The 5,886-nt window shown below is 43.5% G+C and overlaps 1 long non-coding RNA gene across 1 annotated transcript; it reads left to right on the top strand.

Moving 5' to 3' along the window:
* The first annotated feature begins 3,156 nt into the window (after positions 1 to 3,156).
* LOC120705088 lies at positions 3,157 to 5,440 on the top strand. The gene is made up of 2 exons (XR_005687776.1): positions 3,157 to 3,212; positions 5,225 to 5,440. It is a non-coding gene; the product is annotated as an uncharacterized LOC120705088 (long non-coding RNA).
* The last annotated feature ends 446 nt before the right edge of the window (positions 5,441 to 5,886 follow it).

The raw sequence follows: 5,886 nt of genomic DNA, 5'->3' as shown, positions 1-5,886 counted from the left end.
CATTCTTCATTTTTAACTTAAGTTTTTGCTTCTCTTATTTGATGCTTACATGGCAGCCTAGTCAGCACACACGGTCTGCTGAGTGGGGTCCACTTTCGAGCCATGTCAGCAGCCTAGTCAGCAGTCGAGAGGGGCCCACTTGCACAGCGCCAGGAGAACATTTAATCAAAAAATTTTGTCTTGGTTGCGTGCCTAGGAATCGATCCCGCGACCTAGGGGTGGGAAGTGAAGGCCCTTACCACAACAGCACTTGCCTGTTTGTGATTATGTTGAGAACATTATTTCTTTTGTAGTCTTGTTGCTTTCACTTGTGTCTGGGCTGAACTCTTTTTTGCCCCTTTCCGGCCTCCTCTCTCTCTCGTCCCTGTTCTCTTTGCACCAAGCCCAGCTTCAGCCCGCAACAGGAGGACCAGAGGAGGGGGAAAAAATAGGCTCAAAGGGGAGGAGAATGGAGAAAAATAGGGTCAAACGGGAGAGGAAGGGGGAAGGATCGAACCCGGGTTTTGTTGTTACGAATCTTAGCAACCTTCCACTATGTTGCTCCTTCACTTGTGATAGAGTTTGGTATTATCCTATATATATGTTAACTTACTCAAGTTTTAATTCGAAAATAAGAGAAACACGTAGGTAGTATAGTGGATTCGAACCCAGACCCTTAAAGATGACTAAGACTTGATAGCATTACCACTGGGGTGTGCCTTATTTACTGTTAATGTTCGGTAACAATGTTCTACAATATTAAAGAATCCATCATTTTCTTTTCAATCCAGAAGTAAATTTTGTAATTGGTATTACTCCCTCATAAGAACTCCAAATTTGATGGTTTTTTTCTCTAAATTTTTCTAAAATCGTGGTACTTTATTTAGTAGTGTTTGTTTGTATGTTAATTGATATGTCTTGATTTTTTTATGTATGACATATTTTCTTCCAACTTAATAGAGAATAGAAATAACTAATAGAGAATTGAAATAACATGTTTTTGAATGATAATTGCTAATATAACTTGATATTTTCCAATGTTATGATCAACATAAGGTGGTGGCCAAAATTGAGCTGCATGCGATTTCGATTATGTTATGAGGTATTCAAATCTCAAAGTTTGATGTCAATTACAAGAAATTCTGTGAGAGATGTACCATTTTATGAACAATATATTGTCTCACTTTTTGAAAACCATTGAAGTTTTTTATGGCAAGATTATGGACCAAAACTATATCCCCATGTCAACTTGTAGAATTTTTTGACCAAATTTAGGTATTTCTTAATTATTATGTGGTCATTTGGAGATAGAAGTTTAAATTGTCCCTAGAAAATAATTGAATTATCATCTATCACCAGGACATGGGCTATAATGGAACATATGAGTCTATAATTTTTTCGAATCTTTTTGGTGGTACACATAGTTCATCTTGAAATTACTTTCGAAAAGCACATAGAAATCTATTTAATTGACAATATATGTCAAATCTATTCAAAAATTCTTGAAACTCCTATATGATTACTTATATGTTGTCTACTACATGTAAAAAAAATCTATTTGGGTATATGAGTAAGAAAAGATTTTAAGGTGTGTAAACTTCAAACTTTGACTTAGGTTGTATGGAAGAATATGAGAGATCCATCCATTTATGAGCAATGTATACTTCAATTTTCATAAAATCTTATGAATTTTTTATGTAAAGTTTATACATTCATAAATTAATTCTGTGACAATTTACACAATTTTCCCAGAAGTTTTATGTATTATCATCATTATTTTGTAACAAGGCTGTAAGTAGAAGTTTGAATCATCCCTAGCAAACATTTGAAGTTTTCATCTATTTTTAGGATACAATCTATACTAGAACATGGGTACTTAAAAAGAATTTTGTGAAGTTTTTAAGTATTATTTGAGATACATATAGTTTAAATTGTAATTATATTCAACAAACTTGCAGAAATTTATTTAAGCTATTAAAAATAGTAAGTGAGTTAGAAAATTATTGAAACTTCTACAGGACAACTTATATGTAGTCTATTACATATAAAAAATAAATTAGTGTATATAAGATAATTATTGTTATATGTTACTTCGTAATCGTGCAATTAAATTAAAAAAGAAAAAGAAAAATATTAATCTGAGTAGTTATGGGCCGTTTCTAGCTCGCCCTACCTGACCCAATTGTTTCTGACCATCCATCCACGATCTGACAGTTAGAATCGCATTCACACAGTATAAATGCCGAGTCATCGAGTCTTACCCTAGCAGTCTTCCGCCTCCTGGCTGCCGCCGCTCCCTCTCCTTCTCTATACGCCCTGCTCAGATGTCAGACCACTCACGGCTGCCGCTCCTCTCCTCCCCCAAGCTCCCCGCACGCCGAGCCACTCCACTTTCTCACCCTGTGCTCCCTACCCCGGCGACACCGTCTCGACTCCCTCCCATACCCTCCTCTATCCCTTCCTTCCCCGCTTCCCCCTCAGATCTGCTTGTGGTGAACTCCGCTGGCCGGGCAAGAGCTCCGCTCCGCTCTCCAGGAGGCATTGCGGCCGCAGCTAGTGTCGCATCGGCCCCTAGAGGATGGGGATGCGGCAGCAGCTCGTGGCGCAAGGGTCAGCGGTGCCTGAGGCCTGCGGCCTGCTCTCCAGTCGTCTTCCCCGCAGCGAGCAGCGGCACAGAGTTGCAGCGGCAGATAGGCATAGCCGCCTTCCTTAGCCTCAGATCCGCGTGCTAACGTGGTGACCCGGTGCCTCTACTGCAAGCCGACAACGAGCAGGCGGCCGTAGCTCGCCGAGGTCATGGAGTTCGCTGACAAGTGGCTTCAACGGCGTCCACCCCCAATCCGCCTCCAAATCCACCCAGGAGAGTGCAGGCGAGCTTCGACGAGCATCACACAGTTGGTGCTGAGCTCAAGCATGTGGAGCTCCGGCCGCATCCAGCGTTGCAGGTGGGTCCGATGCTCAACCTTTTATCTCCTCCATATATTTTCCATCCTCACATCTCTTTTGTGTCTTATCTGTTTCCTCCTCCCCCACGTCTTCACAATGTGTTTGAGGATGCAGGCTGCTGCGGGAGGCAGAGCGATGGGCGGCTAGGGTGGCTAATCAGCGTCCAGCGCGAACTGCCTCAGGTGACGAGCAGCAGTCGGTACTACTGGCCACGAGGGCGACATGTGCAGCCAGCACACACAGCTTCTCCGTTACATTATGAGATTATTTCCTTCTTCCTTCGACTGGTACATTAAAGCCTATGTTCCATGTTTCTCGTTCATGCAGTGTGCATTTTCTATTTGACTTTTTGCACGTGAGTTATACTCTGAATGGATTGATGGGGAGGGGATTGTTTAAGACTTTAGAAAATTAAGACATGCTTGACAATCTAGTTGTATATAATTTGCTATGCGTTACAGCTAATTACATGATAATTTGATTTGCATACAATTACCAGTCCATGTTTGTACCAAAATTCAGACCATGTCTCTGAACTTCTTGTAGTAATAAACACTGTCGCGGGCTTTTGGGGGTACCCACAGCCGGGTGGCGGAACGCACCCACCTATTCCCCGAGGGGGAGTACTCGGGGAAGTGCTAAGCTATTAGGCGATCTAGCTTCGGGGCAAGAACGCAAGAACGCACAGATTTAGAGTGGTTCGGACCGCCGAAGCGTAATACCCTACATCCACTTTGTGGTGTATTGCAATAGGAATGAATGAGTCTATCCTCTGCCCCCAAGTCTCCCTTTTTTCTTGAGCCTTCCTCTAACGGGCGTCTCCCTTTTATAGAGTAAGGAGGACGCGTACACAGGCATCGGACCCCGACAGGTGGGCCCAACAAGGATGTATATTTTACTAGACAGTAGTGGTGCAACAGTGATGGAGAATCTCTTGCCGGATACACTTCATCGTCCTGTAGACTCTCTGGCCGAGGGGGGTCTTCTCCTATCTCATCGGTGAGGCGCCCGTTGAGGCAGTGTAGGTTGTGGCGTAGACTGTTGTGTCTACCGTGTAGGCGGTATGATACTATGTCGCCGAGTTGTCGTGTCTAACTGGTGCAGCAGACTGACGTGCGTGGCGTGAGTGGCGCCAGCGGCTGTACAGTGTACCTTGGTAATGCGAGGTCAACAGTACAGCTTGGCGAAAGTCTCCTCGGGCTCTGCTGTGGTAGAGCGCTCTTAACGCCTCCCGCATTGAATGCGGTAGGTGGCCAAGTCTTCCCGAGGAAGCTTGGTAGCCGCGTGCGTATCTGCGTCTACGGACACGTGGCGGCTCCGGACCCCCCCCCCAGGCGGGGTGTCTGTTCCCTCCCTGCCGAGGGGTCCGGATAGTATATGGTGGTCCGGGACCCCGTGGGAGGTCTGGGGCCCCCGGCTATTTTGTCTGAGTGCTTCCTTCTCCGGGACACGTGGTGACACCGGACCCGGCCCCGGGCGGGATGCGGGTCCGAGACCGTTGGTCCGGTGAGATGGAGTCGGACCCCAGGGGTCCGGTTGCTCAGCTCCTTTGGGCGTAGTTACGGATAACTACGAGTCTTGACACAGCAAGAGGGGGTACCCTAGTCCAGAGGTGCCGACAAACACCATAAAATTTTTGTAGGATATCTTGCTAGTGACGGACTTTTTGCTACTTTCCTGGTTCACTTCACACTGATGATAACTAAAATTTTGCTTGTGGTTGCTAGTCCGGGAGTGGCTTTTATTGAAACATGAGAATAGTGTTTGGCAGGTCTGTCTGCATCATTGCAGCAATATATGTTCATGTTCGTATAGCTATATTTGATGTTGAGATTGTGGCTAGTTTCAATAGTGCTTGCTGCTCACTTCCTCCCTGCATGTGTCTATTTTGGTGCTAATTCTTGGTGTAACACATGCTAACCAAAGAAACTATAAATCTGATATATGTTTTTTAAATATTGACTTTTTAAATTACAAGAGATATCTGATAGCTCTGAACTTGTGTGAAGTATTCATGCTGTGTATAAGAACAGCTAAGGACTAATCATGCCATGTTTTTGTATTATCAAATCATGAATTATAGCTACTTCAATTGAAACGCTTAATGCCTAGTAGTTAGCTGTTTTGAGTATATTCCATATTCGTCTCAACATACAAGTGAATAGTTGATTGTTAGTTCTGACTTATGAAGTAGTAATCCAAATGCTTTTCTATTCAAGTTAAGAATGAGTAAAGTCAATCTTGGTTGAGAAAAGTAATACAACAGTTGTACTCACCATGTTTGCTATATCATATGCAGGCCTGCAATTAAAAGCTGAGAAGGATGCAAAACTTGAGCTCGTGCTTGAAACATGGGTTTGCTTGAAGCTTCTTTTTTTTTGCAGTACTGTGAGATTTTGTTCCAGATTAACTGGAATTAGACTGAATTCATGCTGAATTGAGAAACTTTGATGTTGTATGTATGTGATGAGATATTGGAACATAATTTATTTATATATTGGCTGGTTTGTATCTTGATTAGGACTGAAATGGTAATGAATTGATCAGAAAAATGGGCCCTGCTTTTTTTCATGAGCTTGGGTATTAATCTTGGGCTGAAATCTTGTTAGCTGAGAATTAATCTAGGCCTGAAATCAAGCCTAACTTGGTGGTCCACTTTGAATTCGGCCCATCAACTCATGGGTTGTGCTGCTGATGTCACTCGCCACGTCACCTGCCATGTTGATTGCCACATCATCCACCATGTCAGCCCCACGTAAATTGCCATGTCATTGACCGCATCATCATTGCTATCCATGTCATCGCCAGGTCAATAGCCACGTCATCCTCCATGTCATCAATGTGTGACATGGCAATTGAATCTATGACGAAAATTATACTATTCGTGACATTTATTTTCGTCATAGAAAACGGGCTTGGGTTGGGCTTCAAGGGGCCCGGAGAAATTCTATGACGGTTTTA

The sequence above is a fragment of the Panicum virgatum genome, chromosome 4K (genome assembly GCF_016808335.1).
Source record: "Panicum virgatum strain AP13 chromosome 4K, P.virgatum_v5, whole genome shotgun sequence".
NCBI classification, from domain to species: Eukaryota; Viridiplantae; Streptophyta; class Magnoliopsida; order Poales; family Poaceae; genus Panicum; species Panicum virgatum.
The sequence above is the reverse complement of the archived record's forward strand: the minus strand, read 5'-3'. Positions and strand labels throughout refer to the sequence as shown.